The sequence below is a fragment of the Tiliqua scincoides genome, chromosome 1, assembly GCF_035046505.1.
Source record: "Tiliqua scincoides isolate rTilSci1 chromosome 1, rTilSci1.hap2, whole genome shotgun sequence".
NCBI lineage: Eukaryota > Metazoa > Chordata > Lepidosauria > Squamata > Scincidae > Tiliqua > Tiliqua scincoides.
The window spans coordinates 284,662,140-284,689,840 of record NC_089821.1 but is presented as its reverse complement, the minus strand read 5'-3'; the positions used below and the strand labels follow the sequence as shown (position 1 = coordinate 284,689,840).

Genomic DNA, 27,701 nt, shown 5'->3' with positions numbered 1-27,701 from the left:
GGGAGCACAGTCCCCCTCACCTCCAGAGGATCCAGGTTAGCTGGCCCCATGGGTTTGGGGAACCTGCACCATCCCAAACTGGGTCTCGCAACGCCCAAAGGTGTCACGATGCACAGTTTGAGAACCTCTGAAGTAATGGAGGAATTGGGGGGGGGGGGTAAGTGTCCTGTATATTTGTGGTTTCTGGTATCCACAAGAGGGGGGCTTCAAGAACAGAACCCCCGCAGATACTGGGGCCCCACTGTTCCATTTAGTTAGTTCTGCAAACCACTTTGTGAACTACTTTTTGTTAAACAGCTATAAGTAAATAAATAAATAAATAAACAGTGTCCACTTCTTCTCCTTCACAGAGGAATACCCAGATTCAGAAATGAAAAGCAACTCCCCCTCCCCCCCCCGCCAGTCTACTTTACTTCTCTTATAGCCTTCCATTCCACTGGGCTGAGGAAAAGGGTCTGAAACAGACAGACTGTTTGCACTCTTTTTTAGTTAGTTAGTTAGGGCCCAATCCTATCCAACTTTCTGGCACCAATGTGTTATTATTATTATTAACAGTATTTATATACCGCTTTCCAACTAAAAGTTCACAAAGTGGTTTACAGAGAAAAATCAAATAACTAAATGGCTCCCTGTCCCAAAAGGGCTCACAATCTAAAAAGATGCATCAAAATCTAAAAAATGTAGCCATGTCAACAGGATGTGTACTGCACCCTGTGGTGGGGGTGCAGTCATGGAGGCCTCTGCATGGAGACTTCATGGAGGGCTGCATTGTGGCTGCATCTGCGCTGAAAAATTGGATAGGATTGGGCCCTTAGTTAGTTAGGGCACAATCCTAACCCCTTATGTCAGTACTTTCCAGCACTGGCATAGCGGTGCCAATGGGATGCGTGTTGCATCCTGCAGTTGGGTGTCACTCACAGAGGCCTCCTCAAAGTAAGGGAATGTTTGCTCCCTTACCTCAGAGCTGCATTGCCCGTATGTCAGTGCTGGAAAGCACTGACATAAGGGGTTAGGATTGCGCCGTTAGTTAGTTAGTTAGTTAGTTAGTTAGTTAGTTAGTTAGTTAGTTAGTTAGTTAGTTAGTTAGTTAGTTAGTTAGTTAGTTAGTTAGTTAGTTAGTTAGTTAGTTGCCCTTTCTTTGAGAACTGTTCAAGAGAAAGGGGTGATTTGGTATGGCTTTCTTTCTGGTCCCACTAACTACTGGTGGTCTATCTATTCTTTTGCAAAAGCCAAGTTGAAGGGAGTGACCTTTGCTTCTGGTCTGAATAGTCAAGTTCCTTCCTCTCCAGGCAATTTTTGGCCCTCCTGCTGCTGAGTAGTTTCAGCAAGTACTGAAGTTGATGCCAGCTTGCAGTGCAATTAACCTTTTCAGTATAATGAAACGGCTTCATTGGCCGCGATGGAGATGAGGAGCCTTTTGGCCCTAGTCTAACAGGTTCCTGAGAATGGGTTATCAGGGCCATACAGTCTCATTTTATTTGCAGCCTCCTCCTAATCAATGCCAGACCTGAAAGGAGCAGGCACTGCCAACCCCTGCTTCTTACTCCAAGGTTTGCATTGATCCAAGTGGGGAGAGGTGGCTTGAGTCAAAGCCCACTGATCTTTTGTGACACAGGCAAAGGTTTCCAGGAATGACATCCACTGTTACCTTGTATAGATATCCTGTATAAGCAATCTCTGACTGGCAAGAGTCAATTCTCTCCTCTACCCTGGCCTCACCCTCAGCCATGAGGGTGGTCGCGACCCCCCAGTCTGAAAATCCCTGGTTGATATGGAGAGACCAAGTGAGCCAGCTGGGCTGGGGAGCTTCCTGGAGCTGCCTTAGCCCTTGTCGATAAACTGCACCACTTTCTCAGTAAGGAGTGTCCCATTTTGCAGTTCACTTAAAGGCTGCACCGCTCTCTTCCAGTCATATACCGTTAGGAATGGGATAGAAACCACACCATTCTTTCTGCTGAGGCTGCAATGCTTCTTTAGGTCATTCCTTTCTGCTTGGGGACCATTCAGAACTCTTGAAATTAACAGATGTTTTTGAAGAGGGAGTTGGTAAAGGCGATTGAAAACTGGGTATGTTCACCCTATACAAATCCAAAACATTGACAGTCATTTTGGCCGAGTTCATCAGAAACCAAATGTGAGCATTACTTGTTACTGACTTTCCCTATAGAGAAATCCCAAAATAATACACTGGACATTTTCCAAATAGAATTACATATCAAATGAAAAAGAACCTTCCATCAGAGAGAACCCAAGAAACTCATGAGTAGAATGTTATTAATTTGAGACCAACATGTTAAACTTATTTAATGTTGTGTCTGATTTCTAGGCACCAGGAGAGAGCGGTAGTCCAGATCACAGAAGGTTCTTGGTTCAATCCCTTATATCCCCAGGGATAAAGGATATCTGATAGCAGGAATGGGATAGAGCTCTGTCTGAACCTTTGGAGAGCTACTGCCAGTTGGACCAGATCAGGGTTTCTCAAACTGTGGGGCACAACCCACTTGGTGAGCCATGACCCATTGTCTGGTGGGTTCATCACTGGGTCCTCCCATACACCCTTGCATCTAGTTGGTTCCAAACTGGAGCCCTCTGGATGCAATTGGAGGCTGCAGTGGGCCACCACAGACCTACAGAACCAGGTTCGTGAGAGTGGCTTCCAGTTGCTTCCAGAGGCCTGCTGAGGCCAGGCGCCAAGGAAGAAGGTGGGTCACGGCGTCCTCTGCCACAGAACAGGTGGGTTGCGGAGGGGGGAGAGTTTGAGAAACCCTAGACTAGACAATACTCAGGCCTAGATGGATCAATGATCTGAATTTAGTAAAAGCCAGTTTCATCTGCTCATAAGATCAGTCCGGACATTATCTTGTATACACAGCCATTCCAGGTAACCCTGGAATCATGTTCATATATACAAATGTAGTTCATGAAATAGGCAATTGGACAAACAATGTTGTCGTAGCTAGAAAAACTGTCCTTCAGTTGTGAAGGCTGTTGCTGGTCAATCATTATGATACACTCAGTGGCCACAATCCAATCTAGAGTTAAGTGCACTTAGCCCATTGTCTTGGACTGTGGCCAGTTCATCTGCATACCTGGCAATGGCCAGGACAGCTTGTGCAGATAAGAAATGTAACATTTGAGGCGGCCTCAGCAACAGAGACAATACAGAAAGACTGGAGAGGATTTTCTTACAAAGAAAAATCTGAGAAGAAAAACGAATCCTTTTTCTGCCTGGGAATTCTCTGTCTCCCTAGCTTTCATAGGATCCCCAAGGATTTCCAGCACTGTATCCAGGGCCAGTGTGCAACCTGAACCTTTATTCCATAGTCTAGTTTTTTCCCATTCTCTTATTAGATCAGGGATGTCAAACATAAGGCCCAGGGGCCGGATGCGGCCCACGGAAGCTTTTTATCCGGCCCTCAGGCTCTCAGCTGCTGAGCAATGCTGAGGAGCTACTGCTAAAAGGGCAGCCCACATGAAAATTGGGCTCTCTCATATCTTGAAATATGATCAAGATTTGTGTATTTTCTCTTCTGTCATTTGTAGTGAATGAGCTCCTAAATGAGAAAAAGTGCTTATTTTCGGTTATGACCTGTTTAATGCGGAAGCAGACAGGAAGCATGAAACAGTTCATGAAACTAGTTTCTGCATCACTGTAAAGGACCTTTAGCTTCAGGGATAGGAGTTCCTGCAGCACAAGGCCTGAATAGGACTGGGCCCGTCCCACTGAATGTGCTTTGCTTCTGAGTAGAAATGCATAAGATTGTGCTGTAAGAAACTGAATGCAATGCAAATTATTCCTTTTCCATTTTTTTTAAACAGTCCTACGATGACAAGCTAACTGCTCGGAACTCATTGGATTGTATCCTAAGATCACTCAAAGCATTGCTTCAGCACTGCTAGCTTTTTCGCAAATGGAAGACACGTGGTACCCCTACACTCTCTCCACACAATCCTAAAATACAACTCATCTGAATTTACACTACCTGGATTAGTTAGTACTAAAGTATTTATACTATTTGAATTAATTCGTCTCCTGCTCTTGTTGAACTGAAGTTTGTTTCTCCCTTATGGTGCTTTTGATGTGGTCTGTATATGTATAACTAAATAACCAACACCATAAAAAACAATGAGTAGAGGCAACTTTTCAAATGCCTTTTCAAATGTTATTACTTTTAAATAATGTTATAACTTTTCAAATGCCTCTCGCTGGGGCACGCCCGCCTCAAACCCCTACACAATGAATCACAACTGAAATAGTTGCCCAGTAAATTCTATCTGCCAGCATTAAATATTCAGTGTAGCATATTTTATCTCAGGCCTGCATATTAGATTGAGGTGGCCACTCTGTCAGTAGACGCAGAACAGATTTGCACAAAATGTAAGACATCATTGGTAACATACAATATGCAAAGGAAACCCCTTTTGCTCTGAGTAGCTGCCAGTCTGGGGACTATTAAAGTGTGAAACTAGACTTGTCGCTGAATGTTTTTTAAAGGGATTCCGTTCCAATACTGCATTTCCATCATGTCTCAAAGTGGTTCTGCAAATTCTTCTGCCCATTCCAAATATGCCATGCTTTTCACAAACCTGCTTATAGTCACACTTATATGAGCAAGCATTATCTAGTTCCATATTATCTCAACATGTACAACATCTCAACTTTTTGCAATACGTTTTTACTCTTTCATGCCCAGTCAACTTTACTCTGGCAAGTGCATGCTGTTTATACACCCTAAAGGCTACCTGTGATGAATGCAACTGCAAGCAAAATATGCATATGGAAAAATATTCAGAACTTTTAACTGAAGTGAACAATTGATGGCACTGAAGGAATAGCAGCCCAAACAGAACTGGCCCAAACTCAAAGAGGCAGATGGATTAGCTGCAGAAATCCACTGCTATGGGACCAGAACAAGGAACTGAAAGGAAAATTTCACCCCTAAGGTGTTGCACACACCTGTCTGAGCCCTTAAAGAAAATAAGCACCTTGTTTTACTCCATCAAAAAGGAAGTGGCAAGAAAGGTACTTTAGTTTTACTACAATGATGTCTAAATAATATTTGTTCTTTTGGGTGATCAAAGTAAAACACAAGGGATGACATTTTCAAATGCAATCCACAGCCTGAGCCACAAAGTCAAGTTCCTTCCCCATATTTCTGCTTCGTGTTCATTTGGCTTCTTCTTCTTTTCTTTTCAGACTATTTCATCTTTGGAGCAGAGGATATTTCTTTCAATTTCTAACAATATAAAGTACAGGTAGGTTCATTGACCTTCTCGGGGTTTCCCAAGGGTGGGTGGGGTAGCTAATTTAAGAGGGTACCAGGATGCAGGTCTCTTGTTATCTGGTGTGCTCCCTGGGGCATTTGGTGGGCCGCTGTGAGATACAGGAAGCTGGACTAGATGGGCCTATGGCCTGATCCAGTGGGGCTGTTCTGATGTTCTTATTAATACAAACCCATTATAATTGCAATAGTACGTTGAACAGACTGTATTTCCCCGAAAATAAGACACTGTCTTATATATTTTTTTGGCTCAAAAAAACACACTAGGTCTTATTTTCGGAGTAGGTCTTTTTTTTTTTTAAATGTACAACAATCCACAGTCATTCATGTACAAAAATATACCTTACAAAAATATCCCCTCAGCACCCAGGAGGATGCTTGCCTGCCTGTCTACTCAGAAGTCAGTCCCTTTATAGTTAATGGGACTTACTCCCTGGAAGGTGTAGAGAGCCTCAGAGCCCAGGGTTGCCTCGCTTGCTGCTTCCCGCCTCAGCTCCTCCTCAGAGTCCTCTGCCCAAGGCAGCACAGCAGGCGCTTTCTAGGTGGTGCACGGGAGTGCAGCGTTCCCGGTCATGTTGTCCACCCACCCTGCCCAAGGACCCCTCCCGCCCCCCCCGGCCCTGATCACAACTAGGTCTTGTGGGGTAGGTCTTATATTTCAGTAATTTCCAAAAAACACCCTAGGTCTTATTTTCGGGGAAACACGGTATCTGCCCCTATTGTTCAGCATCACTTCCAGGTGGTCTTCTTATAAGACCTGACTATTTTTAGGATGGTTTTTCTAGCAAATGATATTTTTAGTTTCTTTTACTCAAATTGATTTTTAATCAGATATTTTATTATGCCTTAGAGCAGAACAGGTCTAAAGACTAAGCAAAACCAACCAAACCAGCAAATAAAGAATCATTAACAGCCTTGAGGCAGAATTAAAGACTCTTCTGTAAGTGATGTGCATGTGTAGAATTAGGATACTGACACACTGATAGAAGTGTGGTCAATGGCTTAGACATAAGTATAGAAAACAGTCTCATTTTTTTCCCCTCAACAGTCAATAAGGAGATGTTCAGATAATCAGAAGTTATTCACTTACTGAGACACTGTGCACTAGTTACCTACCGGGAAAAAAAAAAAAAAACATGCAGAAAGAGTCCAAGAGCCATGAGATTTGATACTCAGCATTTAGATAATGGGGGTTCATTCACAGCAGAAGCTGTTGTACACCGAGAATAAGAATACCAACCAACTTCAAGAGGAAACAGCTCTGTCACCACACACCTGCTATTAGCTAGCGATGTCAGAGACCCACAATCATGAGAGCACTGCATTCTCTCTCTCTCTCTCTCTCTCTCTCTCTCTCTCTCACACACACACACACACACACACAATTTTAACCCACTACAGGCCATTAAACAATGATGTAGATTAATCTGTTTCCATGTTTCATTCTTAAAGCCAGACCTGGCTTGTATTGATGCCACCGAAGCTTTGAAAAGCTTTGTCCATTTGTTAGGGCAGGGAAGGGAGGTTGTTACACCTTGCCCATTTCTCATCTGGAATATGCAGGTTTTCCAAAATCCCTTTTGCCTCTACCATAAGAAGGCTATGCTCCATACCATTCCTGAGAAATGAGAGCTGGGGGAAGGGAAGGCTATAATGAAAGTGCTGGTCCTTATGTAACCTGAGTAGCCCACACCACACTGCTCCAATGCCGGAAACAAAAGATTGATGAATTATAAGATGTACTTTCATTGTTATTAATTTTACTGAGTGCTGCTGTTTGCTGCCTCCTGGAAACCAACAAACCCTTTTGGTAACTCAATGATATTAAGTTCATTCTGGGGCTGTGTTGCTGGAAACAAATATCCTATCCTTCCTTGCTGAATAAATACACAAGCATAAGTTTGAACAAAACTGAAAAAGCATATCTTGGGACGCTTGTTCAGAGTTAACCCTCCAACTCCTGCCAGTCTTCACAATCAGATTTCACCCTTTCACAATCTATTTAACTCCCATGTCCATTTATTTTTGCAAAGGTAAGTCCCTTCACTGTCTTTTAGCCCTGAAATGAACAACATACAATAGGAAACAGCGATGATTCATAGCAAGCAAGCCCCTTGCTTTCCTATACACATGCCTCCAATCTTCTAATGGACACTGCCATCAAAAATACCTTGCCAAAATACCTTACTGAGTGCCGGTGCAGCTGTGCCAATGGGGCATGCAGTGCATCTTGTGGTAGGGCAGCAGTCACAGAGGCCACCTTAAGGTATGGGAACATTTGTTCCCTTAACTTGGGGCTGCATTGCAGCTGCACCAGTGCTGGAAAATTGGATAGGATTGGGCCCTGAGATGTCCCATCCCATTGACTGAAAGCTGATTCAAACATTCAGAAAAAGGAGCGTGGTACCACTTCATGATGCAGATACAAGGATTCCATATTTGGATCTTCACCCATGTCAAAAACACAGTGCATGTGAAAAGCTAGCACACTGGAGCAAGCAAAAGCTAGGCTAGACACTTTCCTGCACTTGTCGCTGCTTTCTACATGTTGCAAACTTTTGAAAGGGGGTAGTATTCAATATGGGATCTCCCACCTGTATTCTTAAATGATAGTAGATGTGCAGTGGGAGGATAGGCTTACACCTGCTGGTCCCACCCCAGTGACTTATCATTCAGTGTTTGAGCAACTTCCACGAGTGAGAAATCTCACCATCTACCAGGGTCCTAATCATATGAAGTTGTGCACATGTAGGCCATTGGATGTTAGGGGCAGTGTCAGTAGTTGCACTTGCACCAATGTCAGAGCACATTGGTGCAAGTCCCCCTCCTGCCACTGTTCATTCAGTGATATGTATTGCCCTACTGTCGAGCTAACCAAGGGCACCCAAAAAATTTATGAAAGGAGGAAAGTTCTGCACAGTGTGATGTTTATGCAAAGAACACAAACACAGTTTCAGCTCAGTTCTAGATTCTACTGCGTGCTTTTCGTGAATTTGGTTTTGCTACCAAGGAATAAGCTCTAAGATGCTAGGGAGTAATCATACAGTTGTCGTCCACTTCTTTATTCCATGGATAAACACCAAAGATTGAACTGGAACTCTACTGAGAGATATCAAAGGTTGATCCTTCCCTAGCCATTGCCTGTAGCACCCTTTGGGAATTATGACAAATACTTTTGCCAAGAAGTTTGCTTCTTGGCAAAATCAAGATACAAAGATGTTTACATGTGGGTTGTTATTCCAAAATAATGCACCTGGTCCACATGAACAAAGAATTCCTTATAGGATCAGCAACATACCCTTGCTTAGTTCATTCAGATGTCACTGTGTTTCTGTAGGGGCACCTCCAGAACTCCACCTACCAGAGATAACAATCCTACTATTGTTTGTGTTATCACTGACCCTGTGATGAAAGACAGTCAAATTAAGATCCCTTGATCTTATCAAGGATTGACAACTCTTTCAACTTGCTTCAGCCTCAGATTCTCCCACTGACAAGAGACCCGTCCAAGTTTCATGTGAATTTGGGGGTTGCTATAACTAGAAAACTGATCATATGAAAAAGCCCTAAGACCACCATGGCTTGAGGCTGCCTAGCTCACAAACATGGTAGCCTCCATAAATCTGCATGAGTGCACTGAGTTGCCAATTATTACTGTGCATAAGTGCCAGCTATTATCTATACTTCCAGACCATATTTAAATATCACTGTTTTGATCATCTTTCTCCATCTCTGGAGCACCAGTTCAAGAAATGGATTTCTTACAACTCAGTTGGGCCCAGCCACCAGCCGAACACTAGCAGTGACTGCCAGCGGTGACTGCTGCAAGACAGCTGTAAAGGGCGCTCCAATAGCATACAGAGTAGTGCACTGCCTGAGAGCCAGCAGGAAGGTCAGAGCCTTCCCGTATATGTTGGAGGACTGCTGGCCACCCACCAGAGCAGGTAAGATCCCTTGAGGTGGGAGAGGGGAGGGCAGTTCACGGGCAGGGAGGGGGCAAAACTGGGCAGAAAGGGGACAGAATGGGGGCAGGGGATGACACAGGCCGAATCCTATCCCTTTCAGTATCAGTCTCCCCAACACTTTCTCTCTTCAAATAGCTGGTGCAGGTCTGAGGAGACCCATTGCAGTGTGGGAGTCTTATGTAGGTATATGGGGATTGAAATCCCCTTTCCTTTCCAAAGCACCCCCCCCCCTTTGCTAGATACAGCACACTGTTTTGGCTGAAGAAGCTTCTTTCACCAATGATAAGACATCAGTGGAAGAGCATTCATATTTCCCTCTGAAAGAACAGTAGAGGTGGCAAACAGTGTCAGTATAGGTCCACTGGATCCAAGGCCTCCATGTTGGGCTTGCTGCCCTACACGGAGGCTCTTGATTCAGCACCAACCTTTGGGTTGGGGGTGAATTGAGTAGCCCCATTGTGGGGCTACTCGCTTTACTCGGGCGAAGGGGACAAAAATTCCCTTCTCCCAAGCAGCCGGCAGCGGCTTCCCGGAGCGTGCAGGATGCGGCAGCAGCCATTTTTGACGTTGCTGCAGCCCTGTGCCTCAGGCAGCTCAGGACTGGGCTGTTAGTGATGTGCGTCAATGAATGGGGCAGGTGTTGTTTAAAACTGACAAAGGGGTTTCCATCAGGTCTTGGGGAACACAATGTGTTTTCTTTGCAACTGGTGAAAATGGCAGCCAAATCTGGCTGAGGATTAGGACGAACTATATAGCTGTACATGGTTTTGGAATGTATCTTATAATATAACATATAAAACAGCAAGCATTAGATTTTCAACAATTCTCTCTGTATCAGATCTTGATTTGGCCTTCAGTTGAATACCTTCCTTCAAACACTTCAGTTGTGAACATGGTCTATTGCTTAAATGAGGAGTGCTCAATTAAGCAATTAAAGGTATATTGCTTCAATGAGGAATGCATAATGCCAACCACCTTTTAATTCCCATTTGCCTTCAGATTCATGGCAGGAGCAATTATCAGCTTCCATCAATCATTTTACCAATGCCTGTCTCCTCTTGTAGCCTCAGAAATCTTGCACAAGGTATTCTACAGCCTTCACTTCTTCCAAATGTTACTTCATGAATCTTGCTCATATATTGTCTATATTAATTGCTGAAGAGCCAGCCTAGGGTTTCTGTTGCGGAGGTATTAATTCAAAATTAAAGTGGCAAGTAATCTGTTTCTTCAGCACCTTTACGACTTCTATCCATTTCACATGAGGCTGACACTACATACAGTGTTATGCATTTGAAGCCTAAATTTGAAGTTTTCTTTAAATCCCCATTATATATTTCACTTACAGGCAGCCCAATCCTGAGCTGCCAGGAGCTGCGGGACCCAGCGGCTCCACAAAGGGCTCCCTCCAGATCCAGAGCCTCATGCGGGTGGCTCCTCGGAAGAAGGGGACGTTCATCCCCTTCCCCCAGGTAAGGGAAGCAGTCCCGCAATGGGGCTACTCACTTTAGCGGCGACTGTTTGGTCGCAGCTAAAGTGAAGGTTGCTCATGTAGGTCGCACAGCCTAAGACTGCAATCCTAACCACACTTTCCTGAGAGTAAGCCCCATTGAACAAAATAGGACTTACTTTTGAGTAGATCTGGTCATGATTGTGCCCTAAGTTTCATATACAGGGATAACATAATTTCATCTCCTGAGCACTCGCAGGAACTTGCCCTCTGCTTTAGGTTTCCTTTCTGTCCTGTTTCTTTGCCTAATATGTGATTCCATACCCCAGTCCTCCTTTACTTATCTGAATTGTGCTGTTTTTGTTTTTAAAAATCCCAATAATATTCTTTGCAACTTCAGCGACTTCACACTCCATCTCTTCTCACACCTCATTTGGCATTTTTGTCCTCTGAGCATCTTAGCACTGCGAACTACTCCCCAGTTACTACTCTGGAGCTTCCTTCAACACACTCCAAATTACTCCCAAAGGACTAAATGAATCGTTTCATGCACTGAAAGCATGAAACCTGAACTCGGAAAGAAGCAGCTGGTGATCTGAGCCTATAAATGCATCTGGTTGAGCTCTGTGCTGCGATTCTCTTGGGTTTCCCTCCACTGATGTAAAGGGTCACCAAATTGTGGCTCCTGGGCCAAATTTGGCCACTGGGAGATGCCACCTGCCCTCCTTCCCACCATTGCCAACCAGAGGTGAGAGAGATAGCAAGTAGCAACTTGCCAGCAAACTCTGTGGGCAGGAATCTGAAGCCTTGTCCACCCCCTTTTTCCCTGAAAATTGGGTGCGCTTAATTTAAAATAATTTAAATAATTTGAGCCCTTAAGTTGTGCCCTAAAATAAATTTGCAATATAGACTGAAACAAAGGTAGAAAACAATGATTTTCCTTTTAATTGCTTCCTTGATCCCAATCCTATCATCACTTGTCCACACATTTTTGATAATGAGAGCTAAAAAGCTAGAATTCTTAGTAGACTCTATCAAAAGTAAGCCGCAATGGCATCTTCACAATATCAGCGAGTGTGACACTTAAGCATTATTTCATCTGACCCTCCGGATACCACAAAGATTGTGTGAACAGGCTTTCTTTGGTCGCTCCTGTCCTTATGCCTTCAAAATGGCAGCAACTGTCACCCTGCACATGCCCAATCTCGTCTGATCTCGGAAGCTAAGCAGGGTCAGGCCTGGTTAGTACTTGGATGGGAGTCCGCCTGGGAATACCGGGTGCTGTAGGTTTATACCATAGTCTTTCTAGACTGAAGGTTGCCAACCGAGTGTAAAGAATGATAACCTTGGAAGAAGTCCGGATTGTGCTTAAAACCAAAGAAACTTTGAACAGATTTGCAGAGCAGGAGTCAAAGGACTGGGGGGGGGGGGGGTGAGAGTACTCATCTGAAGATTATTAGCTATGTAGCATTCTATTCAAATTGTTGTCCACTTTGCCCCATTCACCCAGAAAGAATCTTATGGATCTTACGTATTTTCAGATGCAGTGATAACAAGTTGCAAAGCAAATTTCATTTGCATTAACTGGAGTCCTTCACCAAATTGCACAAGATGGAACAGACCTTTTCCTAGATGGGTAAAGAGCATTTAATGAATCTTTGAAAAGTATTTCAGTCAGCCAACTTCAGTATCAGAAAGCATGAGAGGGTCTATTTTGAAGTTTTCTTAAAATAACCATTGTAGATTTCTCATTGTGAAAAGTGTTCAGATTCAACACTGTGCTTAGAGCTCTTATAATGCTCTAAGCTCTTATAATGCTCTAAGCTCTAATGCTCTATAATGTTGAATGAGATGCATGGCCAGGTGAGGAAATCTACATGATGAAGATTGAATAGCATAACTTGCTTCCTACAACAGATTCTCAAGGGAGCCCTGTGAATGCCAGTTGGCGCTTCAAAAACAGCAAGTTACTAGTCCCTCTGGCTGTGACCAATACCTGCTCTCCCTTGAAAATAAGTGAGCTATTTTTGTTGAGGTTCAGGAATCAGGGAGTCTGTGTCCATGTACCAAAGACTGAAGCATCTTCATGCAACACAGCACAGACCACCTGTCTGTTTTTTTCTTTATTCTGATTCTAAACATTTCTTGTCCTCTAAAATCCCACTGATTCCATCCCAGTTTCATTTCTTCTGACAAAAACATACAAAATTCCAATTCCAATTTACACTTTACACCAGGGGTGCTCAATAGGTGGATTGCGATCTACCGGTAGATCACGAGGCAAAATGAGTAGATCGCGGAGCCCTGTCTCTCCAAACTGTTAATATGTCAGTTTCGTCTAGTGACTAGACGAAACTGACATATATAGCTGACACTAAACTGAAACTGACACTTTAGCTGCTCTTCAGGCATGCAGCAACAAAACTGACGAAACTGACTAGACTCCAGCAGGGGCTCCATACATTAAAGGGGGTGTCTGTCAGACGCTTCCTTCCCCCCTGGTAGATCTCCGGGCCTTGCTGGGTTTCAAAGTAGCTCTCGAGCCAAAAAAGTGTGAGCACCCCTGCTTTACACTATTAAAAAAAAGCAATTATAAAAGAAAAGAACACATTTTAGAGTTAACATACTTAATGAAAAATATCATTTAACATGTTGCTCGAGTCTTTAAACCACAGATTAAAACACATAAACTTGTTGTTTAACCAAGCCTTCTGACGTTCTGGCCTTTTTAACATCTTTTATATATCTTTTAGTTGCTTTTTTACAGGCCCGATTCCTCTAAGAACTGCTGTTTTATGCTCTTTTATTCTGACTCTTCTGACTACTGTTTTTATGGGTTCTGCTAATGTGTTTTTTAATATGTTTTTATCTGTGAAATTATGTTTTGATTTGTTTTATATGTTGTTAGCCGCCCTGGGTCCCTTTTTGGGAGAAGGGCGGGATAAAAATAAAGTTTTATTATTATTATTATTTATTATAGGATTTAGTTCCTATAATTCTAGTTCAGTTGGTTACTGCCAGTATGATGAGAGGATACAAAGTCTTTACAACCCCTGAAGATGCTTTCCACAGCTGGAAGTGAAACGTTGGAACTAGATTCTATAATGTGTTTTAATCCATGGCTCTTATAATGTGGCATAGGCTGCAATCCTAACCACACTTTCCTGAGAGTAAGCGCGAACAAAATAGGACTTACTTCTGAGTAGACATGGTTAGGATTGTGCCCTTAAAGGCTTGAGCAACATGTTAAATTTTTAACTCATTTAGCCACAAAAGCCTTAGTATGTTTGTAGATACTTAATTCTTTCCACTTGAAATCAATGTGGCTTTAAAGTGCCTATCAATCGGACTTCGGTGCACTTAGCTTCGGGCAGATCCTAGAAGTATCTTGTAATATCCTCGAAAGCAATAATTAAAAAAAAAAACTACCATTTCAAACCATGTTCAAATTGTATAATAAAATGTTTCACTCTGATAAGGAAAAAGTTTTTTTCTATTTTCTTCATGTTTTTAGAGAACATTTCATGAGAAGCAGGGATGTGTGGTGCAGGGGTGGAAGGTGAGGCAGAACTGCCCCATTGTAGTCCATGGAAAAGTACTGCACCTGCCCCACCTGCTTACACTTGAGGAGCTTTCCTTACACCCGCTTTCTCAGGTGTAAAGAAAGCCTCCTTGGGTGTAAGTAGGCAGGGTAGCCGCGGTGCTTTGCCATGGACTACGATGGGGCACTTCCACCTCACCTGCCACCCCTGCACCGCACGTCCCTGATGAGAAGAGATTTGTAATGAAAATTCCTCTATCAATTCTGATTATATGACCAACATTATAGAAATTATGGGAGTCATTCAATAGCTTCCTAAACTATTTCTTTTAACAGGGAAGATAAAAACCTGCATGTAAATAACCTTTCAGAACTAGACAGCAGTGGAATAAAATTCAAATATATGGTTAAGAATTAGTATCAACCATAGATTCCATGATATTACTAAAATTATTCTTGCTATACCATTGACAGATTTCTAAAAGTGCAAGAGTACAGCCTCGATAGTTCATGATTTTTCTACCAAACTCAAACAACTGCCTGAAATACTAGGGTAACCTCACGTTTCTGATATTATGTCAGCATTTCCTGCTTTTATTCTGTCCACAGTAATCACTTTTTTGTGAAAATCATAGGATCAGGGCCCTATGTGTTTTAAAATTAAAGCTCTGCACAGTAATTAATGCAGGAAAATAACAAGGGCTTGATCCAAGAAAAAATTAAGTACTTTTAAAGTCACAGTGCTTTCAGTGGAAGAGATTTAAACATGTGCCAAGTCTGTTATTGCGATCAGTGGGATTTCAGAAGTTATTAACTTTGGCAGGATCATGCCCTAAATGTTTATCCTGAGACCACAGTCTTTCAAATTTAGAAAATGACTGTCTATATAAAACAGCCAAAATTCAGAACATCACTGGATAGCAAGTCACATGTTCTTAAAAATATACAGCCATTGAAAAAGAGACTGAAATCTAGACAAAAGGGCCTGGGCATGGTTAAAAATTAATTAAATTAAGTGGTATTTAGCTCTATGAGATGATACGAAAGATTAGTAAACGAAATGCAAAATATGTTCCTGGTTCAAGGAATATACAAGGAGAGCAAAAATGGAAATAATTGAATGAATTATAATTGCCAGAAACAGAACATTCATGTAAGAGCACAAGCTAATGCCCTTTTAACATGGATCTCACTGCTAAAAAATTAAAAATTACACCTGGAGATGTAGTCCTAAGCACACTTACTAGGGACTGAGTCCCACTGAGGACTGTGGTACTTATCTCTGAATAAACTTCCTTTAGCACAATCCTACAAGTTCAATGGGACTCACTCCCCAGTAAGTGTGTATAGGTCTACTGTCTATAAGTCACCATGAGAGCAATCTTGTCATTCAGTGAAAACAGAAGAGTTCTCCGTAAGGAGCTAGAACACCGTGCTGTTATAAACTGGAACTTCAGGCAGTTTACCCTAGCCCATAAAGCAAGATTAAAGCTGAACTCGGTTATAATATAGGAATTAAATGAAGAATATAAGGAACAAAGGCAGAAGAAGTTCTTTAGCATGAATATAAACAAGTGAAAATAACAAGTGTGACAGAAATTATGCAGACCAAATAATAGGAGAAAAAAAGCCTCTGGAAAATGGGATCACTTGAGCTCAGAAATACTTAATCTGGGGGAAAGGGGGGAGCATGCCCAATCAATAATGTTAAAATACTACAACATACTCTGTTTACTCTGTATACAAACGTTTACTCAGGACAGCTGTTCACACAAGACAAAAACTGGTAAAAATGCTAATAACCAAGGCAACAGCTTATAACTGCCCAGTGTCCATACCAGACAAAATGAGATTGTACCAATTAAAAGGACATGCGCTGCAAGGCGGAATCCTAAAACGGCCAAGGGAAGTCAGTGAAGACAATCTAATCGGTAAACCCCATCTCAAGCATTATGATTCTGTGCCTGAGATAGGGATTAAACAATCATCAAAGTATGGCAGAGGAAGTTTGTATTTTACTGTTCAAACCACAGTGTAATTTCATTACCTCCCTGGATTACATCTGCAAAAAGAATCCTATGCCTGACCCTCCACTTCATTTCAGCAGCAGCAACCAATGTTTCCTTGGCTTGGCAGAAAACTATGTGTTGCTGAATGTCAGCCGAGTCCTGTAGGGGGCTGCAGAGCCCTTCTACAGTCACATTCTGAGGCTATTACAGCACATGGACCAGAAAAGGCATGACAGCCCAAGTTATTCGGAGGTGGTTTGTAAAGATGTGAAGCAAGGACTGGTTGGCATCTGTTCCAGCAAAGGACTGTGTCCCATCTCCTGTATAAAACATTCACACAGAACAGGCACTCCCATTCATCTCGTATACTATGCATTGGTATGTCTTCCTTTATAGCATCTTGGAGCCCACATTTGCATGATTCTTTGCAATGACAAGGGTAGTTCTGTAGGTTTGCATTTTTCCTAAAGGGGCAGTGATTATGACTCACTCCAAAAGCGTTCACTAGTTAGGTCATATTTACTTGACATCTTGTCCTCAGGATACACCAGTGTATCTCCACGTACACAGGTGCAATGACAGCCCTGCCAGTACAGAAACCCACCCACCGATGGACACACCACAGACACTTGTGCAACTGGAAAAATGCTGCACCATTGTATCTCAGATGATATTCAGACGCCCGCACAACTCTACTGGCAGAGAGACTGGGGGTGTGATGTGGGAGAGGCACAGGAGGGACAAAGGAGTTGACATACATTGTATCCCAAGCCCCTTCGGACAACAGGCATGTTCCCAGTGCTGGGGGAAAAGCTAAGTAGAGCTACACAGAGCTGGAGTAGGTAGGAGTAATCTCATCAGAAAAAATGGGGAAGAGAAAAACAGCAGAAAATTCTTGCCACACCCCCTGCACCACCCACTTTCCTATCACAGAGCATAGGATTGAGCCAATCCCATCACAGCCACCCTAAAACTAAGGACAGGTGATAATATGTCCAGTATGAGGATATACTTCTCTGGTCCTTCAAAGGGAAACTTTGATGAAGGGAACCATGGTGAAAAGGCACTTGGCACAAAAAAGGGGACACTTTGCACAAACAACCTCTTGTCCCTCACAACATGTAAGGCAAGATAATTCTCACTATAGGTACTCTGCCCCAGGAGGACTCCACTAACAGGCGCCCAAGTGGAACTTCTCCCCCACCACCCCAACATGTGAAGCAAGCACAGTGCAACCTACACAGGTAAGTAAAGGCAGGAGGGAATTCCATCCTTCAATGTATTCATGCTGCATCTCTGTCTCATGTCTCTGCCCCCCCACCTCCTGACCCCTCAGGAATATCACATGTGTCTCTGCTATCAACTGTGTTACCTAAACATCCCTTCATTTTGCAACAGCTAAGAGCTGGGAGTGTTTGCTATTGCTGGCCAAACACTCATCAGAATCCCTTTGGTTTTCAGGACTGCCCCACTGGCACGCATTACAGAACATTGGTCCTCTGCAAAGTTTCACTGCCCGCACACACACCACCCCAAAGAGAAAAAGGCTCTACAGCTCAAGCCATTATAGTATTGCCCCTTAAAGGGCACCACTCCATGCGCATTCAGGTGGTACCACTCTCTTTCACAAACACTGTATGCATCTCAAGCCAGAGAACAAGTGTGACAGATCCTGTGGCCAAGTCCCTGTTACTCTCTCTCTCTCTCTCTCTGCTTCACCTTGCTCCATACAGGCAACTGTACCACAGGTGAAGTCAGGGCCTCTGAGAGGAATTTTATCAGGGAGTACAAAGTTTCTTTTGGACCCCTTTGCAAAGGGGGAGGGGTCAAACAGCAGGGGAGGGTGGTGACGGGCAAGCAGAATGGGGACAGGGAGGGATGAAACAGGGTGGGGGGAAGGTGGAGACAGTTGGCAAAGTCTTTGGAGTCCAGGTCTACCCAACCATGTGGCATTGGCAGCTAGAGATACAGTAATTCAGAAAACCAAACACACTCCTAAGTCTCTCTAAAATCTTTTAAATATAGAAAATTATGCAGAAAATGAGCATCATCATATTTAGCCTCACACTAGAGTGGAAAGTTTCCTGTGTACCAAAACTTGCTTCTGCAGCAGCTGTAGCCTTGCAACTGTGTTCCTGAGCTCCTATACACTTCTTCATGGTATGCAGATCCACAAGCCAAAGAGCTACTGTAGCACACCAGTTCCCTCCCAGATTTGATACTGTGTTAAGGAGTGTCATGTCTGCATTCCTTGGCCCAGGATATATGGCTTGTCAGTAGCTGCAGCAGCTGCAGCCGCACACTTGTGGTAGTGTCCTCAGCATCCTGTGCAGGCGACAAGTCTGAGTAGATAGGAAAATGTAAGATCCCAGGAAGTTTCTGGGTCCCATCCTTTGGCTCCTGAGTCTCCTTTTAGACCCTGGCCTGGCTACAAATTAGCCCCTTTACCCCCTCTCCTAGGCCCTGGGTGACTACATAGATCCCAAGGGAAGCTCCAAGGGAAGACTATAGCTTGCCTGAAATGATTGGTATGAGCTCAGCTGCTGCTCAGTGAGATTGCTGACACCTACCTGTTCCAGTTAGACCCCTACCATTTGCAAGCTTAATAGTAGGCAACGAATTAACTTGTGCAGCCAAACCTCTGCTACCTGGCTGCCTTTTTTATAGCAATGGAACAACAGCCCTGCTAGGAGATGATTCACAATCCCACCTGTGTGCTTCTCTTTCAGATGCTGCTCTCCCAATGATACAATTAAATAAAAATTGAATGAAAGTATTCCTTATATCAGTAGTTCCCAACCGTGAGCCATGGCTCCCTGAGGAGCCGTGGAAACCAGCCAGGGGAGTCACAGAATCCTTGTGAAAAATCTGCCACTCTATACAGTGTATAGGATTGTAGCCCTAATGGGGAATCATGGCCAATTACACAGTAGGTCAAGGGAGCCACCAGTTGAAAAAGTTTGGGAATCACTGCCTAAGATGTATATGTTTATATGGGTGGGCTTGAATCCTGGTACAGGGGTCCTAGTGGTTATTTGCTTTTGTCCCTTTGCTGCTGAAGCCATTGCAGCTCTTGTACATGCTAGGGATGCTGTGGTATCCTTGTGGAGTGGGGGGGGGGTCCTTGGGACATCTCCTAATGGTTGAGATGGTGCCTGTTGTTGTACTAATCATTCCTAGTAGTAGAGAGTGGAACAGGGGGAGGGACTGGTCCCAAAGGGGATGGGACTTGCAGAGGTTCCTCTGCTGGATCCTATGCCCCGCATTGTGCTTCAAAGCCAGAAACAGGGCCTCTCAAGTCTGTGCCAGCAAAAATAACTGGCACAGACTCGAGTAGGCCCATTGCAGAGCCTGGGGCTTTCACCAGGGGAAGGGGACAAAAGTGGCCTCCAGTCACCTCCAGTGGCCTCCCTGACTCTGCTGGACACAAAGATAGCCATTTTGGAGCCACTGTACCGGTTGGTGCCAGGGAAGATAGGACTGGGCTATCAGTCATCTCCACTGCCTGATTGCCATTGCTGTTGCAGACTCAGGCTACAATCCTATACGCACTTTCCTAGGAGTAAGTCCATTGACTATAATGGGATTTACTTCTGAGTAGACAGGCATAGAATTGGGCTCTCAACCTTTTGTAGCCCTCTTGTAATTTGCAACTTTTGTCAGTGAGAAGCTGTAGGATGCACACTGCTGAGTGACTATATAATATTGCAATTGGCTGCAATTGTTTACTTAAATAATTAGAAAAATTAATGAATTACAACTTCATAGAATTTAATTTTCTATTGAGGAAGATTTTCATTTTTAATACTGTAATTACAAATATTGCTTTAATGTTCATAATTTTTCCAAGTACAGCATGATAGAGTATTTCTTCTAAAATGATGCCTGATATGGTTTGCATGTTCACATTTTGAAAAAGAATTTTTTTTCAATTATTTGTTTTATTCATATGCAAATTTATGCAGATCTAATCAATTGATTAAAGCTAATTAGATCCCTTTAATCAGATGACAGCCCTAAGTATAAAGAACAGCAAACACAAAAAGAAAAATAAAGCCCAAATCAGAAACTATCAGTCGTAGAAAATATTACACTTTGATTTTTCGCTCCAGTGTATATTAGTTATGCTAAAATATACAATGTGAATACTGTATTTCACTGGCCTTCTATACCCAGTATGTTGCTTTTCTTTGTTTATTATGAAAACTGTGATTAATATGAGTATGTGAGAAAAAGTACCACAAAAGTTCAGCTGATTCATACTTTGATTCAAATCTGGTCGAAGTCTGAAACACTTAAAAAAGCAGTTTCATCAAACTTGATTGGGACTGGGAAGAGAGGGGGACAACTTCACATGCAGGGTACTCCTAGCACAATTTAGCAAAGCTGACTAATGCTCTAGTTAAGCAAGGTACAAAACCCAAGGATAGTTCTACAGCACCTTGCACACATGTTCTCCCTGAATAAAGGTGAGTGAACAATGATGAGGGTTATGAAGAATTTCCATGCTTAACCACGTTGTGACAACACAAGTCTAATTATGAGCAAACAAAAAGGGAAAGCATATTAACCACTGAAAAACAGGGAAACAGATCAAGTAGGCAGGTAGAAGACGTCACATGGTGCTGTGGCCAGTTCGAGGTGTCACAAAGAGGAGAAATTCTTGCCTAAGGCCTGAATTGGTGCAGGTGAGGTTCAGAAATAATATAAAGATCAGGGCTCCTTTGCTATAAAAAACATTCCTTCTACAGGAGAAAATGAGACATATTCTAAAGGCTGGGACAGCAACTTAAAAACACAGTCATTGAAGACTTTTCAGTATTCTGCTTTTTAATACTGATGCACTATCATAACCTCTCCAGGGCATGAGCAACTGTGAATAAAACTGTGCAATGTATGGCTCTGAAAGCAGTAGGGATGCATGATCATCCAAGACCCCAAATGGATTTCACCAGGAATTAAAAATCAAAATCCCTTTGAAAACACTAGCTGTCTAATACGCAACAGAGGCAAGAATGATTCATACACAAATACTTTTCACTGCAACAGTTTTACCTTCAGAAATGCTTTCAGATAAGGTGAATTATCTCTGAAAGGGCTGAGAACTTGTAACAGGTACTAGCTGTGTGACCCCTGCTAATCCATCCAATATTAGGCTCGTTAGTCATCAGGATAACAACTGTATTTGCAAATCAGGTAGTGTTATCAGATCAACCAGGGAGACCCAATGCAAGCTCTAATAGTCCAACAACATCAGCACCAAGATATATAACTGCTTCTGCACAAAAAAAAAAAACCCTCTTCTAATCCCTCGTAAACTCAACAAGACTGATTGGTTTTTATTATTCATGAATTAATTTTTAACTCTTGAGCCAACAGGGGAATTGAATCTATAGCATTTTGCACAGATTGAGGGAAAGAACCCTCATGCTGACAGAGAAAAAACAGCCCAAATCTGATTCTTTTATTCTTCAGTCAATGATGAAAGAGCATTTGGTGTATTTTTTTCCCCCTAAATTCCATAGTGAACATTGAAAAGAAAAGAAAAATTAAGTGCACATTTAGTATAGCATTGTTCATGCATATATATATATATATATATGTTTTATATATATAAAACTGTGCAATGTATGGCTCAGGAACCCAATGTCTGTCAATAAAGAAAGTATTCTGAAGGGATGGGAGCTCTGAGAAGTGATCAGGAAGACTATAATGACATTGGCACAAATGGCACAAATGTTGTTTTGTGGGTACAGGTATATATAGTTCTTTCTGCAATATTATCTCAGAACCAGGATTACAAACACCAAAGTGAATTATTCGTTGCTTTTAACTAAAGGTGACTTTTTATGCATTAAAACAGAAATATTGTTTGATGAGATAAAGTGTGTTCAAAAGCAGTCTTTGAAAATGTTTTTTTTTTTCCAATGTGACAGACTCCAGGTGAGACGCATTTTCTATTTTGCACATTGGAATAAACACTGAATATCCAATTCAGTTCCTTACCCACAAGTTCCTAGGTTCAGTTTTATTCCCAATGAAATAGCAAAGCAGCAGAATTACTGGATTTATAAATCTCAGTCCACATGCTTGAGTCTCAGCAAAATAAAACAGCAATTTGCTCATGTTCTATATGCATCAGGCTTATTTTCTTCTTGTATTTTAACAGACAAAACAATAAAGCTTTTCTGTCATATTTTTCTCCATATCAAACTGCACCAATCAGAAAGATAAACATGCAATATATGTACTATATTTACAGAGAAGACTACTTTACATTTTTTAAATCTTTCACGCAAAGATCTTTTATGTTCCACAAGCATTGATTCAGAGCTTCCTTTTACAGAAGATAAGAGTGTTTATTTTATTTGAACAGACTGATATACTTGGTGATACAGAGACCTGTAGACTGTACTGATACAGATTTATTAGTTATTATAATTACTTAGAATATTTATATTCTACTGTCTGACAACAAAAAAGTTGACAAAGTGGTTTACAAAGAAAAAGAAATGAAGAAAAAAATAACTGGTTCCTTGTCACACGGGGTTCACAGTCTAAAAAAGACACAAGGGAGACAGTAGCAAACACTCATTGGAAAAGATGCTATGCTAGATTGAGATATATTCATACTAGATGAACAAACATATACCTTGCGTAGGCATACTTGTGTATATAATAAAAACATATGCTGTGTACAGACTACACTATACCAATTCGTATTTATATTGATTCTCACATACAGTATATGTGGGTGTACAGAAACAAGATAAACCTCACAGGCTACACAAATATTTGCATACATGCATACATACACATGCATACACACATGCAGAGTATTTGCATGTATATGTGAACACACACTACAGTCATGAGTGTGCTTAAAACTAATTCTTTTCTATCACTCACATCATTTATGCACTGCCCATATGAGAAGGAAGTTACAACCATATATAAATTTATTCTAAAGCTGAATCGACTATGCTTAATCAAAATTTGTGTGTGATACATGTGACCAATTTCTGTCATGTGTAAATGGATTTATTTCTACAACCTTTTAATGCAAAATGCATTCATAAAGTGTCCAGGTAAACTCTTTTCTAACAGCTATTAAGGCTGCAATCCTATATACAACTCTCCTAGGAGTAAGCCCCATTTAACAAAATGGGACTCGCTTCTGAGCAAAGATGCATAGGATTGTGCTCTAGGACATCGGCTCAGGCAGAGAGCTCATCCAGGGATTACTTTTATGCCTGAAAGTCGGTTTTTGAAAGCAAGTGGTGTTTTCACTCCCTTTCTTTGGTCCAAAGTTTGACTGCATTGCAGACTGCACTTAATTGCCTGCAAATCACTGCATAATAGGCCAGCTAGTTGTACTATGGGCTCCCTTTCCTTCATGGAAAAGACCTCTATGCCAAATTGACTAGTAAAGCATGGCAGGCAATGGGCATTAAGGTTTTAAGTTTCACAGGAACTGATGCTCAGCATCTTTCCTGAAGCACAAATACCTCTGCTTCCCCAAACAACACTTCCCTGAGCTACCAAAAAAGCAAACAACATAAAAATAGAAGCATTTGAGATGTTGAATGAAATGGTAAGAGAAGAGGGAAGGAGATAAGGCAGAAATGGCCCAAACTGTAAAATATGGGTGAGGACAGATTACATGCAAGATTTTGAATGACTATTCTGCTAAACTGTTTGTCATTGCCATTATTATTAGCTCACATTAAAGGAATTAAGTGCACATTGCAGACACAGAAATCAAAGATACTGTAATTCATGTCTGAGTATGTGTTTTCATGTTTAAAAGAAAAAATCTGAAACTTTACCCAAGGAAAAGTTCCAATATTAATCGAATTGCCATCATCTACCAAGGAGAAGAATCTTCTTTAAATGAGCCATCTGTTTCAGGAGTATCTAGGTTCTTAAGAGCCCTAGGCATTATTGTTGAATGTTTGGTTGCATTTAATAAAGAAAACTCTATTTGCGCAAAGTCCATTTTAACTATTTGCTGAATGTATCTCTAGAAAACACAATTCTTTTCCAAACTTATTCAATTATATGTGTACTGGAGAGAGAAAAACACTATATACTTGGTCTTTGGAACACACTTAAAATATGTTATCTCATCTATTTTACCAATACATCCTGTTCTCCTTCAGGTAGCAGAGGTAGAATTAGATGTAGACAAGTCCAAAGGCCCTCTGGAAGAGTCATTTCCTGCTGTTATTGTTAAAACTGCTGTCATCAAAACTATTACTACATTTGTTTTAGGTCTATGTGTTGAGAACTGGGGGAGGGTAGTATTATCCTTGCTTTTTTGGTTGTACTTTTTATGTTTTAATGTTGTTTTATCGTATCTTGTCAGCTGCTTTGCAACTGCTATGAAAAGTGGGATTAAAATTTTTTGAAGACATTTTAAGAAGCTGATGGAAAATTATATTTCTCTCCTAAACTGCTCTATGTATTTTTACAGGGAAGAAACAATCATTTTCCAACAAGAGCTACCCTGTGCAAAATAAGACTGGGAACAAAACATTTGTGAAGCCATTCTTGTGGCCTTAGGGGTCAGCTGGACAATATGTTCTTCAGATCTGTTCAAAAGATAGTTCCAGTTTTATAGAAGTTCACTTTAAAGTGTAAGGGGGGACTAAAAATTGAATAGAAAACAAAAAAATATTCACAGGAGTAAAAGTCTTGGTACAGTAGAAAAATGAAAAACAAACATAAAATCTTCAGTTAAAGTATATACAGCCAATTCAGAAGACAGGTAAGGGTGTCTCTTTTGGCATCATAGAAGATGCTGCAGCTGGAGGTCCTGAACACTGTCCAGTTGTTGTTTGATATATTTAAAATGTATATGAATGCATAAAAGAATAATATTTGCTGTATAAAAAAAGAACATGAGAGGACAAGGTTCCATCCAAATATTGGTAGCTTGCCTATGTTTCTAACAAAAAAAGGGGCTTCCCATTCCTCCCCACCACCCCACAAACAGGATGTAATAATTATGGAGATACCCTAGAAATCAACGCCTCACCGGCAGTGCAGAATTGGACAAGACAGGCCGCCTCTCTCTATTCTCAATCCATTCCCTTTCACACTAAAAAACAAAACAAAAACAGCTTTGTCATTGCATGTTACTGCAACTTAAATACAGCACGCACAAAAGGGGCAGAAAAGAACCTCTAGCATGACGGAATTTGCATGAGAAAGCAAACACCTCCTGTACATCACACATTCCCAGTCTGTGACTTTCTTATGAAGAGATGCTGTGTCTGTTGTTGGCAGATACTCATGGGTCAAGAATGTTCTTAACAGGATGACTAAATTACCATGAAGTTTGGAAATTTAGGAGAGGGGAAGCTAAATGTGGATATTTCTCCCTTTGGAAAAAAGAAAACTTGATTGGAGCACAGTAAAAGCAGTGAAGTAAAGAGCGGAAGGGGGAAGCGATCCGCTCAGCAGGATCACAAAGCAGCACAAGTTATATGAAAACAGCAACCTGCCACCTGCTTTTTGCAATTTGGCTGTGTAAAACACAACAGGACAAATTGATGGCAGTACCGTCCAAGACACCCATCAGCGCTGAAATTGCTCAGAAAGCTAATATCTATTAGCGCATTCTTTTCTCACAAAGGGCAACATGGAATTCTTTCTGAAGAGAATCCAAAGCCCAAGGAATAGTCTAAAGGAAAAAATGAGGTCCACTACACAGCAGAAATTTAGAAGCAGCTTTCATCCCAGACAAAAATGCAGGAACAGCATGGAATAAAAAGAGCCTACTGGTCCAGAGCCATAATTAACCCTTGGCCGGGCCCCTAGGCTTTCAGATATTTTGGGCCCCTCTGGCACATCAATCTTTCACCCCACTACAGCTTACTGCCTGATCCTGGTACGGTAGGTGCTAAATCACAGCACACAGCCCTTTATCCATTTTCAAGGTCTCCTGATTAATCTATTCGCAATTTTAAATATATATTTACTAAAAACTGAGCCTCAGCAAAAATAAAAATAAAAAATGATAGGCCCCTAGTCCCTGCGAGGCCCCTAAGCTTAAGTCTAGTCAGCCTTGTGAATAATACGGCCCTGTACTAGTCCCGTTTGGCTAACATAGGGTCAAATCATGTGCAGTGAAAGTTTCAGGTTCTTAATCCCCCAGAGCTTGTTTGCTAATTACATTTGCAATTACAAACACAGCAAAGACACATCATTCTGCAGCAGATTCCACTTCAAGCAGACATACTTTTCCTAACAGGCAGTCGCCTTCAGCAGTTCAGCTCACAAGTGCTTCTTGACAGACAAAATAACTGTCCTTCAGCCACAAGGGCCACTTCATGGACAGCCCTAGTGCTGAAAAGAGGCAGCAAAGAGCTTTAAAGACAAGAGGCCACACTGGTACAGAGAAGGCACAAACAATAACATGCAAGGGCTCCTGAAAAATAATTCTCCATAAATGAAGAGGTTTTCTCCAAGCTTCCATTAACACTTAGAAATTACAATAAATCACCTTGACCATGTAAAGTGCTTTCCTATCTTACAAAGCGATTCCAACCATACCTACTCACTTTAGAAAGTGGAATAAGTTGTTGGTTTTTTTTTCTGGCTAGTTGCTAGAGTTAGTTACACCTAGCAAACTTATCAAATCTATCAATATACAGTGGCAGAATTGTTATCCTCCTGCTTGTTAAGGAGGTAGGATGGGATCCTGAACTGCGTGTTTGACACCTTATCGATGCTACGCACATGTGTATAAGAAAGCTGTAGTCAACTCTCTCTTCATTTTGCAGTTGTCAAACAAATTCAAAAAACTTGGTTAAACTGTAAGAATATCAAAGTGTCAACTGGTTATTTTTCTTAAAGTTTTCCCCTCAATACAGTAGCTATCAGCACTTCTCTACCCCTAAAGGGACTGATACAGAACAGAGGAAATCCATGAGCAGGTATGGCTTGTCCTGCTTCTGTTAGTTATTTTTCCTAAACACTTAAAAGCATTTACAAGAAAGAGATCATCACTGAGCCTTAGTTCCACACCAGATCAAATCTCTTTTCCCCTCTCATTTACTAGAAGTAATTGCACCTAGAACAGAAATGCTTCAGTTCTTTGGGGATGTGCCACACATGAAATGTCTTATTCGAGGGAGTATACGAGCGCTGATTTGTATAACGCCATGTTACTGAAATTATGACCCATGACAGAATAGGGAAGAAGGTGGGATGAGGTCAGAAAATTGGGGTCAGAGTATTACAAGCAATATTTTCTCCTAGACAACAAGCAACAAGACTATGCAGTGAAATTTCTGTGTCACAGCAACTTTCTCTGATGCAATCCCTCCAAAGTCTTTTCCCTCTCGGGCTAAATGCAATATCTATTGATTACCTCCAATCAATACAATGAAAAGATCCCTGTCCAGTTGTTTTTTCCCCCTAAAATAATAATAATAAATTGATCTTTCT

At 41.7% G+C, this 27,701-nt stretch overlaps 1 protein-coding gene and 1 pseudogene across 3 annotated transcripts in view; one reads left to right on the top strand and one right to left on the bottom strand.

Moving 5' to 3' along the window:
- ESRRB (estrogen related receptor beta) overlaps positions 1-27,701 on the bottom strand; it is a 332,439-nt gene that overhangs the window by 95,046 nt on the left and 209,692 nt on the right. Inside the window, exon 2 of one of the 3 annotated variants that reach the window (XM_066627522.1) lies at positions 25,285-25,347. The exons of the other annotated variants lie outside the window; for them this stretch is intronic. The gene's annotated coding sequence lies outside the window, so the exon portion shown is untranslated. The remainder of the gene's footprint in view (positions 1-25,284; positions 25,348-27,701) is intronic. 3 annotated transcript variants of the gene reach the window in all.
- Positions 11,865-11,984, top strand: LOC136637572 (5S ribosomal RNA; annotated as a pseudogene).